A 12,718-nucleotide genomic window follows, 5' to 3' on the forward strand; every position below is an offset into this window, starting at 1 on the left:
CTCTAAACTGGGACTCTCTGCTCCAGCAACATCTGTGGTCCTGTAAGACCATGAATGTTGCTGGACCAAAGTCCTCATGGAGGGCCGGAGGCAGAAACTGTGTGGGAGCTGGGAGGCCAGCCAGGCTGGCTGCAAGAGAGCCAGCAGCGGGGCCAATGGCAGGGAGGGAGCCAGTGGGGAGGCCAGCTTCTGGGCCAGGAGAAGCCAAGTTGGGGGGGCTAGAAATGACCTCCCTTGGTCTGGCAAAATCCCTCATTTGGGTACTGGACCAGCATAAAAGCTGAGGACATTCAGCCATAAATGTCCATGAAAGTATCTGTGTGCAGAATATGGAAACTTCTGGTTTTTAAAGGGAATATTCAAGATGAATTACACTTTCATCAAATAATCTGTTTGAGATGGACCCTTCCTTCAGAGAGGTGACTGCCTTGATCCTTCTGTGTTGCTAAAAATGTATACTGAAACAAAACAATGAATATCCTTTGTTTTGATGCATTCTGAAAGTAATTCTGAAGTTGATCAGTACTTGGTATCTCTCCTTGCCGGTTGCATTTCAGCATTACACAGAGGCTGTTAGGATTTGCATCAGTTCTCTTTATTTTATCATTTATAACATGTTTGTATATATAAGGACCATGAAACACAGTCCTTATTAATTTTACTACAGAAAATCATGGTATCTCTAGAAGTTACTGAAAGAGAATACACAGAAGAAAAACAGCATATTAAAAATGTATGTAGGGATATAAAAGTATAAACATTACATGGTTAACTGATAAGCCTGGGCTTATCAGTTACCATTCACTGTTACGCCCAGGTTTCCGCCTCACTCTTGGGGAGCTCTGAATCGGAGGCAGGAGTGCAGTGGTGGCAGACGTGGATATGTATAACCACTGAGATTTTCAGCGGGTACACAGTTACCCAATTACCTGCTTTTTAACATCCCTTATGTGACCATCCTAGTATTTTTGTACTAAGAGATTAGTGATTAAAGATATGTATTGTACCTACATACAATAAAGTAAGTTTTGTTATAGTAGTAATTTTGACCTCAGATTTTCTTGTCTTTCTCCACATTTTGAAGCCTGGGAAATAGGGAACAACTTATGCAGTTATAACTGCACAGAGTTTATGGTAATTATGTCTGTTCCATAACCTCCTAACATCAGAATTGCTCAAATGCTAACTTAACTGTAGTGATAAGTGATTCACTTTAAAGTGAATTTAACTGTAGGGCATGATGGAGGATGTGAGAGGCCTAATGTTGAACAAACAGTATGTTAGAAAACTGAAATGTCTGCTTTCCATTTCAGTGATGGATGAATAAGAGGTACTCTTGCTTAATACTGATTAATTCTGGAAAGTTCATTTTTGAAAGTACTCCTAGTTACTTTATTCTTGGAAGCAAATTTCATTTGCTGTTGCCTCATTGTTTCCTTCAAATCATTTGTCTGAATCCATCTATTGTTGTCTTATACTTGGATAGCAAGCTCTTTATCACATCTCTTTGTTCTGTGTTTGTACAATTCCTAGCAGGATGGGGTTTTACTGTGGCCATACAAGTAGCTAATTAGCACACCTTCCAGTTCCATATCACTTTTACTAGATCTGGAAGTATATTGGAAATGATGTTGTGGTTCCACTGATTGAGTCAAGACCCAAGTTCAGAAACATACCCTTTGTTCGTTAGAGAGCCCAGTTATGGCTTTCCAAGCAGTCCCTTAGAATGATTAGTTTGGGCAGAGTACAGAGTTTCAGGCAGACACCCTACCCAATTCTGTGCACAAAGAAGTGGTAGAAGTGTAGTAGAGTTGCAGAATCAACTCCCAACTCGGAAGCTACAGTGGCAGGTGAAGAGCAGTTCCTTCTTCTGCCCACACAGAAATTTCCTACCAAATTATGGGAATAGGGCAAAGATGTTTTTTCTGTATAAGAATACGAAACTTAACCTAATGTTTTAAGAAATGTTGAACACAATGTTAATTCTAAAAATCCAGGAGGCTATAAGGAAAGCAAGGGTTTCTGATTCCAGTTGATACTACCAACATTCTGTTGTTGTAATGGCTCTACTGGCAAATCATCACTAGCACTGGGCATAATAGAGGATGCAGTTGTTTTATAAATCTTCCTATGAAAATGTTCTGGAAAGTGGCAAATGTTGCAGTTTATGCTTTCTCATGTCTTCAAATAATCCCTACTGCTTCATCTTTAATATTTACTTTTTCTGACTTCTTATCTCTCTTATTGTACATATGAAACCTTAGTGTTCTGAACGGACAAAAGTAAACTTTGTAAGTTATCAAAAGCTGAAGATCTTGGCATATGTCACTGGAAAGTTGACTTTTTTCTCTACATTTTGCACTATTTGGTATGCAAGATCAGGTATGACTTTAATTTAGAGTAGTAGGTGAGCAAACATGGCTGTACTGTAGATTTCCTACAATTGACTCACAAAAGAAACTGGTTACTTTCTAAAATGTAACTTTCCAAAACTATAACTTAATTCAATGAAAAGTGAGAATTATTTTATAACTTTTTTTGGAGTTTGACTATGAATGTGTTTAACTGAAACATGTCTCTACAGTTTCTAGATAGTAATGTTAGTCTCAAAGTACTGAAAAATCATGAGACAGGCCCCAGATTGGCTTAAAAATAATGACAGTTTAAATTTTTTTTATTTGCCTTCCTGATTTTGAATGTTTCGGCTTTTCTCTGCAACCAGGAAGATTTAAAAACTTAATTAAAAAAAAAAAAAAAGGCTGAGTTGTGACTTCAGGAGATGAGGCTTTAAGTCAAACATAATGAGATTTGGCAACATGATAAAATGTATACTGTTCAAGGTGCTGGTTTACAAAAGGTTCTTGTCTGTTCTATAAATTTCAGATGCAAATCCTTGATGTTGGTCATGTAGGGTCAAATCCAGGTGTTGTGACGAAGAAGGGCATCCGAAAAAGCCACAAAATAGTGTTAATATAGCATATGTTCTCTCTCTGTCACAGTTCCATGTAGAGCCTCCATAGCAACTGTTAATTCAAGTCCACTCTAGATTATCCTCTCCATATAGAAGATTTGCAGAGTAAACTCTGCAGCAGTGATGTGAGCGTTGTTCAGAAACTGTGCTCTTAGCTAGGTATGTGAAACATAAAATTTGGTCTGTAATCCTTTGATATTCAGGATATGTTCAGTTTTGAGATACTGTGTTAATCACAGTTTTTTTTATACTAATTTTAGTTTGAATAATATACAATCTTAACTGCATTAAGTGGGTTTTGATTGCATTGCTGTTTCTCAAGTAACTTTCTAATTTTTGCATTCTGTGGAAGGAAATGCTCATATATTGGTTACTAGCAGATGTATCCAGTGTTGCTCAGGTCTTTAAAATATTTTTAAATGAAATAAAGCACGTAAATTTTTAATTTATAGATTTTATTTTCTTTAAATAAAGGGGGGGCAGTGGTTGGATGGCTTAGGGTAGAGGGTTTAAGAGGATGGGGGACTTGGAGGAGGGAGTGCAGAAGTCAAAGCAGGTGGGAGGCAGAGGACTTGGGGCTGAGAAGTGAAGGAGACTTACCAGAGCTGCCTTTGCTGGTGGCGAGGGTGGCACTGCTCTGGCAGCAACTCCTCCCAGGGTTTCAGGGCAGAGCTGCCTGTCAGCAGGCCCCAGTTTGCACCCCCTGCAGGCTGCTGTCCCCTCCAGAAGTCTTTCTCCCTCCTCCCCCCCACCCGCCATGGGTAGCAGGCTGTTGAGGGCTATCCTTGGCATCCTGTGACCTACAGGCTGAGTGCATGGGGAGGAGAAGGAAGCCTGGCTCTGGGGGGTGGATCCTCCTCCAGTGGCTCCCCTCCTGACCTGCAGGCTGTCTGAGAAAGGGACAGGCTCTGGAAGCTGCTGCTTCCTCCAGCAGCCCCCTGCGGTAAGCAGGCTGTCTTGGGGTGTGTGTGTCAGGCTTCAGGAGCTGCCCACTCCTCCAGCACCTCTTAAATCAAGGTGTTGTTTTTTTAATCACTACAGTTTTCAGTTCATTTTTGATTAAGTATTTTAGGGTAAAAAATGATTTGCCAAGTTGTTTTCAAATTTGCTTGCAGCTATTCTGTATGTGAAAATTATTCTGTGAACAGCAAACTCAGTAAACAGATAAGCTTTGTCTAGCTGAAAATCAGGTGTCTGTTCCTGTTGATAGAGGATACCTTTCTGCTGGGAAGGAATTATTGTGCAGGAAAATTGTATGCTGCGGTTACAGTGTGTGCCCCAATGTTAGAGAAAATCCATGTAATTTGAGCAAGGAGTGTGAGGGAAGCTATTCTTAATGTGGAAAGAGTATAAAATATGTAACTAAATGCTCATCTAGGCACTATGATTCTCTTTGAGTTTATAAGTAGTTACATATAGATTAGTATTAAGATAATTATATAATCCAGAAAGTATAGAAGACTTGATTACAGAGGGCATCTTACATGAGGATGAAGAAAATTTCTTTATTGACAACAATGGAAGACAGCAGTACAGGTTGAACCTCTCCAATCCAGAACGATCCATCCTCAAGAATAACTTTCGTTAGCTGGTTTTCCATTTTTATGGGCGTTTTTGCTAAGTTTCCTGCAGTCCCATGAAATTTGTTTAGTCACCAGTCCTGGTTCTCAGTGTTCTGTGCTGTTATTTAGCTTTAATTTACCCCTAAATGTCCTTTACAGCACAGTAAGCAGTGGAAGTGTTGGTAGTGCCGCTAGACGTAGTAACCTCTTGTGATCCAGAAAATTCTCTTGTTTGGAACTGGTCAGGTCCCAAGGGTTCTGGACTAGCGTAGTTCAACCTGTCGCATATCTGTATACCCGTGGTGTCCAACCAGTTCCGAACCAGTAACCACTATAGTGGCTACTGCTATAGCAAACTAACCACATTCAACCAGCCAAATAGTCACATTGTTCAAGCCAGCTAGCCATGCTCCACCAGCCAAATACCCACATGCGGCTAGCAGTTGAACATCATGCCTTTATACAATTTAAGTAAAATCATCTTCCTTTCAATAAGAAACATCAATCAGAATAGGGTGTGTGTGGCAAGTCATAATTGATCTATAATCTAGTAAAGTCTTCTGTGGCTGTATGTTAGGCATGTGTTTGTATTTGGTGCATTCTTTCTTATGTGATCAATGATCTCATTGCTTTGATCCTTATATGGTGTTGTCTAATACACAGTTTAAAGAAAGCTATACAAGTGAGAGGGTGGTTGAAAAGGCCTCTATCATGAAGTATTTGCAAAAACTTTCTATTAAATAGTTTTTGAAGTAATATCATACATTTCCCCCCATTTTTAGAATAAAAAAGTTAACCAAAAGAAGGGAATATTTACCTCTTGTCTACATAGACTCCAGTTCCTTAGTTATCCGTGCATCTGACAGTGTACGCATGAGCAGTTCCATTGAGGTCAATGTGGCTGCTCATGTGTATGAAGTTACGTGTGTGTATTACAGTTCTCCTATTGGAAGATTGGTATATCAGCTTTTGTTTGTTAGTTACAACTTTCATTTCAAAGCCTGTAAATATGAGCAAGACACAAAGTAATCTTTCTACTCTACTCTGCGCTGATTAGGCCTCAGTTGGAGTATAGTGTCCAGTTCTGGAGAAATTGAAGAAGGTCCAGAGAAGAACAACAAAATGATTAAAGATCTAGAAAACGTGACCTGTGAGGGAAAACGGAAAGAGTTGGGTTTGTTTAGTTTAGAAAAGAGGAGACTGAGGCTATGTCTATGCTACAGAGTTATTTGGGGAAAACGGCTGTTTTTCTGAAAAATCTTCATTTGCGTCCACACTACAATCGTGTTCTTTTGGAAAAAAATCAAAAGAATAGAGGGATTTTCCGACATTGGTAAACCTCTTTGTACGAAGAAGAAGTCTTTTTTGGAAGGAGTTTGTTTGGAAAAAGGTGTGTGAATGGGGAAGAGGGAGTTCTTTTGAAAGAAGAAGAAAGAGGAAAAAGCACAAGTGCCCTGGTGGCCGCTTTGTCCATAGTAATCACAGCTTAAATGCAAGAGAGTGTACATTCATTGTGGACACTACCTTTCGAAAAAGCAAATTGCTTTTTCAGTGCGCTTTGGCAGTGTGGACACTCTCTTTCAGAAGTTTTTTCGGAAGATCTCTTCCATTAAAGCTTCTTCTGAAAGAAGCCTGCAGTCCAGACGTAGCCTGAGAGGGGACAAACTAGCAGTTTACAAGTTCCTAAAAGGATACAAGGAGGAGGAGAGAGAAAACATTTTGCTCTTTGACCTCTGATAGGACAAGTAGCAATGGGCTTAAATTGCAGCAAGGGAGGTTTAAGTTGGGCATTAGAAAAACTTTCTAACTGTCAGGGTGGTTAAACCTGGAATAAATTGCCTAGGGAGGTTGTGGAATCTCCACCATGAGATTTTTTTTCAGGGCAAGTTAGGCAGATGCCTCTCAGGGATAATCTAGATCAGTGGTCACCAACTGGTAGATCAGGATCTACCGGTAGATCTTAGAGCCTCTGAGAGGGGATCCTGACAGGTTTGGCTATCAAGTGCTGGCACTTCAGTACTCCTCCACCCACTGTCATGCTGCTCCTGCCCCTGCCTTGCAGCTACCCCCGTGGGAGTTCTCCTCCCCCCCCCCCCCCCCCAGTCCTGTACTCTGCCTCCGCACAGAGAGAAGGGGATGGAGGGAGCTTGGCAATGCAAATCTCTGTCATTCTCACACATTGTGTATGTCTGTCATACTCGCACACACTGTCCTTCACTCTCATCTTCTGATCCAGCACATACATGGGGAGGTGGTTGTTACTACTTTTACTGCTTGCAAAGTGGGTTAGTTTTGGTTTTTGACTGGTCAGTGAATTTTCATCTCTTTCTTATGCTTAAATGTAATTATTTGAGCAGTGGCTCTAAAATGCCTAAACTGTTATGGCTGGAGTATCCCCGTGGTAACTGTTGCTCCTGGAAGTGGCTGGCATGTCCCTGCAGCCCCTGAGAGAGGCAGAGCAGGGGGTCTCCGTGTGCTGTCCTTGATTGCAGACAGCACTGCTGCAGCTCCCATTGATCAGTAATGGGAAAGTGTGGCCAGTAGAAGCTTTGGGCTCAGTGCCTGTAGATGAGGGGCAGCACATGGTGCCATGGAGTCATTGCTGTCCATGCCAGCTGCTTTCAGGAGTGGTGCTGGGCCAGGGCATAAGCCTGTCTTAATTCCACTGTTCCACCACCTGGAAGCTGTCTCAGTTAAACAGTGCCCATACAGAGCCTGGTTCCTGAACCCTTGTCCAGGCCCTGAGAACCTCCTCCTACACCCAGCCTCTTGCCCCAGACGTGAGTCGCCCTGCACCCAAACTCCTTTCCAGAGCTTGTACCCTGAACCCCCTCCTGGAACTCAATCCCCCGCCCCATGCTAAGACGAGAGAACTTCCCATACTCCAAACCCCATGGCCCAAGACCAGAACCTGCAGCCCAAGACCAGAGCTGGCACTCCAACACCCTCCCCCAGCCTGGTGAAAGTAAGTGAGGATGGGGGAGGAAGGAGGATGGAGTGAGCAGGATGAGGCCTCGAAGAAGGGGTGGGAAGGAAGCAGGATAAGGGTATTTGGGTTTGAGGTAGATTTTACTTTTTCTTAAATTGAAAATGTGATCTTGTAGATAAAAAGGTTGGAGAGCACTGATCTAGATGGTGCTTGGTCCTGCCATGAGGACAGGAGCCTGGACTTGATGATCTCTGAAGGTCTCTTCCAGTTCTAGTGTTCGTTCTCTCTCTATATAAAAAACTTTTTCCTGTGGGACAAGAGAGACGACATGCATCACTTCGCATCCTGCAGCCCCTCTCTCTTCCCTCCACCGCATGTCCCTGTGCTCTGGGCAGCCACAAGCCATGTGGCCTCTCTCCTCTCCCGTGCTTGGGGGAGGAGGGAGGAGCAGGCCTTGTGTGGCCTTCAGCCAATCCTGCTTCAGGCTAGCCCAAACCAACCCCCATCCCTGCACCTCGGGTGGGAGAGCTGGGCCTGCTGTGGCCATACGTTGGCCAGGCCCAACCCCTGGCCGCTGGTGCCAGGGCCTGTCCTGGTGCACCATGGTTTGTCCTTCCCCAGCTGCTAGGGGCAACGCCTAGCCTGGCAGGCTGCATCCTGGCCTTCTGCGGCCACTGAGGGTTAGGGTTGGGCGGGAGGAGGAGAGGGCCCTGGCTGGTGTAGGTAGGGAGGGAGAAGGGGCACGGGCTGATTACAGCTGCAGCCTGGCCCTCTGGTGTTGCCTACCCTGGTGAGGGGAGGGTGTTGACAAGCAGGGGGCACAGCCCTCAGTGACTCTCTAAACTAAAATACATTAAGGCTGTTGGTATTGAGATAAGATTGAGAACTTGCAGCCACAGAGTTAGAAAATTCTTATCTCTTAGGCATACAAAATCCATTAAGAAAAGCATCACTTGTATAACTTTTGAATGCATTATTTACGTAATTATCCAAATCTGTTTCTGTTGCTTGTAATGGCATCCTTTCATTATGGTGCTTCATATGCTGGAGAATTAGATATTGAAAAGATTAATCATGCTGCTCTTACACTTTCCACTGTATTTTGTAACTTGACTGTAAATAAAACCATGAGTTGATTTCATCTCTGTATTTTGATTTCAGTCTATTCACCAGTTACAGTGGAGAAGTTTGAACCATTAAGATCTTAAATGTGTGGGCACTTACTTTGATAGTTTTTGAATGTGATTTATCTGCAATTTATATGGTCCTAATAAAGTGAAATGGTAATATTGTTCACATGTCGTACCTTGTTACCATTAATAGTTATTTAATATATAGATCAGTGGCTCCCAAACCACTAGTGGTCTTCAGCTGCCTTGCAAGTGGGCCGTGGCTTGAGCTCAGTCCCTCCTCTCCATCCCTCCTCCCTGCTGTGGAGCATCAGCTGTGCTCCCCATTCTCGTGCCCTACCCCCTTTAGTTTGGATTGTCAATGCCATCTTCCCGCTGGGGAGGAGAGGAAGAAAGCCCCGAGCCTTACCACTAGATCGAGCTCGCTAGGAAGAAGCAGAGCCAGAAGCAGCTCTATGTGCTGCTGCTCCCCCATCCCAGATAAGGGAACAGCAGCGCATGGACATGCTGCCTGGAGGCTTTCCTTGCTGCTCCCATTAACTGGAATCCAGACATTGGGAGCAATGGGAAGCTGTGCTTGGAACACATTCCTGGGTGTGAAGGGGGGGCGCAAAGATAGGTAAGGTCCCCCCACCATGCTGAGACCCCGAACTTCCAGCCCACTCCAGCACCCTCCCTTGTTATTTGTATAGCTTGTCATTTGTGGGGTTCCTGACTTTTTTCCCCCCTGTGTGTCAATGGGCCCCCAACCTAAAAAAGATTCCCCACCCCTTCCATAAATAAAGACAATGTGTTGGTCATGAATTAATATTTAACTATATTTAATATGATGTTTAGTAAACTAAAATGAGGAAAAGCGGTGAGGAGTCCTGTGGCACCTGATAGACTAACCGAAGTGTTGGAGCATAAGCTTTCATGGGCAAAGACCCACTTCGTCAGATGCATGTGATGAGGAAAGTTACAGCACTTGATCATTTTTAATAATTTCAGTTAATATTTCCTTTCTTATTGGTTAACTTGAATCATTCTCCCTAGCTGCAGCCCTAACAAAATGGCTGAGGGGTAATTAATGCCGAGTTTCCATTAGCAACTGATGGTCTGCGGAAAGGTTTTCAGTGAGCGAAGTGGGCCATGGCTTTTTATGGTAATCAGTATACAATATTTTCATTACTGTTCCATATCTTTAAAGTTCAGTTTTAAGAACGGAGGGGGACATGGGCAGCTGAAATCTGAGACGCAGCTAATGCTCTATCTGTTGTCCTCACCATTGGCTTGGGGATGTCTCTCCTGAAATGTCTATAGATTTTTTTTTAAAATGAACAAAGAAATGTTTGTAACAATAGAATCTCCAGTGAAGTTCTGAAAGACACACTAGTGGATTGCAACATTTAGCTTTATGGAAAATATTTCATAATTATAAATGTGCTCACTTTTTCTTGACAGCTGTTTTTAAACGATTCCTTAGTTTTCTAGTTCCTAACTGCTATTATGGATTTGTGAAATACTAGATCATTGATTGAATTACAGCCAAGTGTAGCAGTGGATTTAGTGGTAACCTTGCAGGAAAAGTATCTGAATGTTAGCATATACAGATTAAGTCATCTTGGTGAACAGCAGTGGTTAAAAATACTGATCAGATGCTGAGGAGCATTAAAGAAGGAAATACAGAATAATGTGGCTGTGTGGTTTTTTTAAACTTTTTTTTTTAATATTTAGCTTTACCTCATTTCAAAAAAAGGAGATAGAGCAGAGCATGCTTGGTGGTACATGAAAGGGTACCGTATTTTCCGGCGTATAAGACAACTTTTTATACTAAAAAACATCCCCCAAAAATCGGGGGTCGTCTTATACGCCGGATCTAAACATACTGTAGCTTCGGCTACTGTGCACCTCGTCCCTGGGTGCGCCCGCGGACGACCCCGGCAGCGGGGGGAGGAGAGCAGGAGCTGGCTCGCTCCCCCGGCGGTGCGGCGCGTGCGCCCGAGTCTACCCGCCGCATTTAAAAGGCGGCCGGACCAGCTGGTCGGGGCGGAAGCGGCGGAGAGTGTGGGGCCGGCCGGGGCGTCCCAGGGAGCGACCGCAGACGCCGGCCGGAGGAGGATCGCGGTGGGAGCAGGGATCATGGCTGGGAGCAGGGAGGCAGCCAGGAGGCCTCCGGGGACGACTGCAGACGCCGGCCAAGGGAGGAGGCCGGCAGAACCCCCGGGCAGCGGCGGCGGGGGCAAGCGGGGAGCACAGAGCTGGCACGAGAGGCAGGCAGAGCGACCCGGGGTGCCAAGGCGGCAGAGGTGGCCCGAGAGGTCACGAGGTGGCGGAGGACGGTGACGCGAGGGGAAGAGAGTTCCAGACCCCCGGACGTGCACTGGACCTGGAGGCGAGGCGGCCCAAGACGCTGGCCCTTGGAGCGACACTTCCAACAGACCCAGAGGGGCCGTGAGTAGCCCCCCTGACGGGCGCCGGGTCCTCCCCATCCCAGATTACGGGGACTCTCCCCCAACCGGGGAAGTGGATGGCTTGTTGGGCGGTAGGTTGGTCTCTCCCAGATAAATGGGCGTAAACCGCAACCTAAACCCCCCTTTGCAAGCAAGCCTAGAGCAAAGCTAGGGAGTGGGGCCTCGGTGCAGTCAACGTGAGGACCCGTCCCCACACGGGTTTGGGGGGGGAAGGGAGAGGCAGGCTATTACAACCTTTGCCAATCCGAGTAGGCTTTGTATGCATTAATAGAATACACCGCTTGCCGGGATTGGCTCAGCACGGTACATACAGTATCAGCACAGGGACGTTCTGTATAGGGGGGTAGTCTTATACGGCGAGTATAGGCCAAAACCTATGTTTTACATGGAAAATTAGGGGGTCGTCTTATACGCCCAGTCGCCTTATACGCCGGAAAATACGGTACGTCTAGACTACACGCCTTTTTTGAAAGAATTTTTCAAAAGTTTTTTTTTGAAAGATACCTTGTGGAAAGCCACAGCTTTTTCGAAAAAGCCTTGTGTGTAGTCAAGAACGCCTTTTTTTTTTTTTTTGAAAGAGCTCTTTTGTAAAAAAGCCTTCTTCCTCGTAAAATGAGGTTTACCGCTGTCGAAAAAAATGCTGCATTCTTTTGATTTAATTTCGAAAGAATGCAGTGGCAGTCTAGACACAAGTGAGTTTTTTTTTTTTAAAAAAAGGCCCCTTTTTTTTGAAAAAAATCCTGTAGTCTAGACATAACTAAGACTAAAAGGATTGAGGGCAAACATTTTTAAATTTTGTGGCCTGATTATTCAGAAGTTCTGACAACCTGTAGTCTGTACAAGCTGTGGCTTCTCAGCCTTGCTGAAAATCAGGATAGCTATTCTAGAGCTTCACTTTGAAATTTTAAGCCTGGCATTATTTACTTAGACAACAGTTGCTGTGACTATAGACCAAAAGCTATTCAGATCAGCAATGAAGTACACAAGAGAATCCATTTGACAGTAGGAGTTATTTTTAGAAATCACTGAATTTGCAAACTTCTTACTACAGAAGTGCTATGAATCTGGCCTTATTTACATGGAATCTGTAACAAATATTTTAAACGTGATGCAGCCTTCAGTGGATCTAGTTTCTTTGATCACTGTGAACAGGAATCTTTTGTTCCATAATGATGCTCTTGTTTATGCCCTAAAATAATGTCTTTAATTTAATCTATAGCAGAGGTTATATTTCTATTTAATGTCCACACTAATCAGAAAACTGGTAATGTTGAACATGATGCACTGTCGTATTTTCCAAGTGTAGCATGGAGAGGGTTTATTTGCATTTAAATAAAATATACCTGTGTACCCATTCTCTGTTTAAAAAAAAAAAAAAAAAAGTCACAAAATAACCAAAATCAAATGTCCGTATACTTTCCCCTCCCTTCTTTAATACACTGATCGCCATCAGAAAAAAATCTTACAAGTATGACAGAATCATTCACTTAACACTGACAACTAACAGTTCATGTATTAAATATTTAAATTAAGATTCTCTGAGGGCTAAATATGTCACAAAATGGGTAGGGGAGATCTCACCGGCGTGTGCATCCAGCTTTGACAGGCAACACCCATGCAGTTTTTAACAATAAATGGGAAGAAAATCAGACTTACACTTTTGCAATCAAACT

The 12,718-nt window shown here is 43.6% G+C and overlaps 1 protein-coding gene across 1 annotated transcript in view; it reads left to right on the top strand.

Moving 5' to 3' along the window:
• DNAJC24 (DnaJ heat shock protein family (Hsp40) member C24) overlaps window positions 1–12,718 on the top strand; it is a 66,936-nt gene that overhangs the window by 5,978 nt on the left and 48,240 nt on the right. The gene's annotated exons all lie outside the window — the stretch shown is intronic.

Source organism: Pelodiscus sinensis, chromosome 5 (assembly GCF_052426305.1).
Source record: "Pelodiscus sinensis isolate ZL-2025 chromosome 5, ASM5242630v1, whole genome shotgun sequence".
NCBI classification, from domain to species: Eukaryota; Metazoa; Chordata; order Testudines; family Trionychidae; genus Pelodiscus; species Pelodiscus sinensis.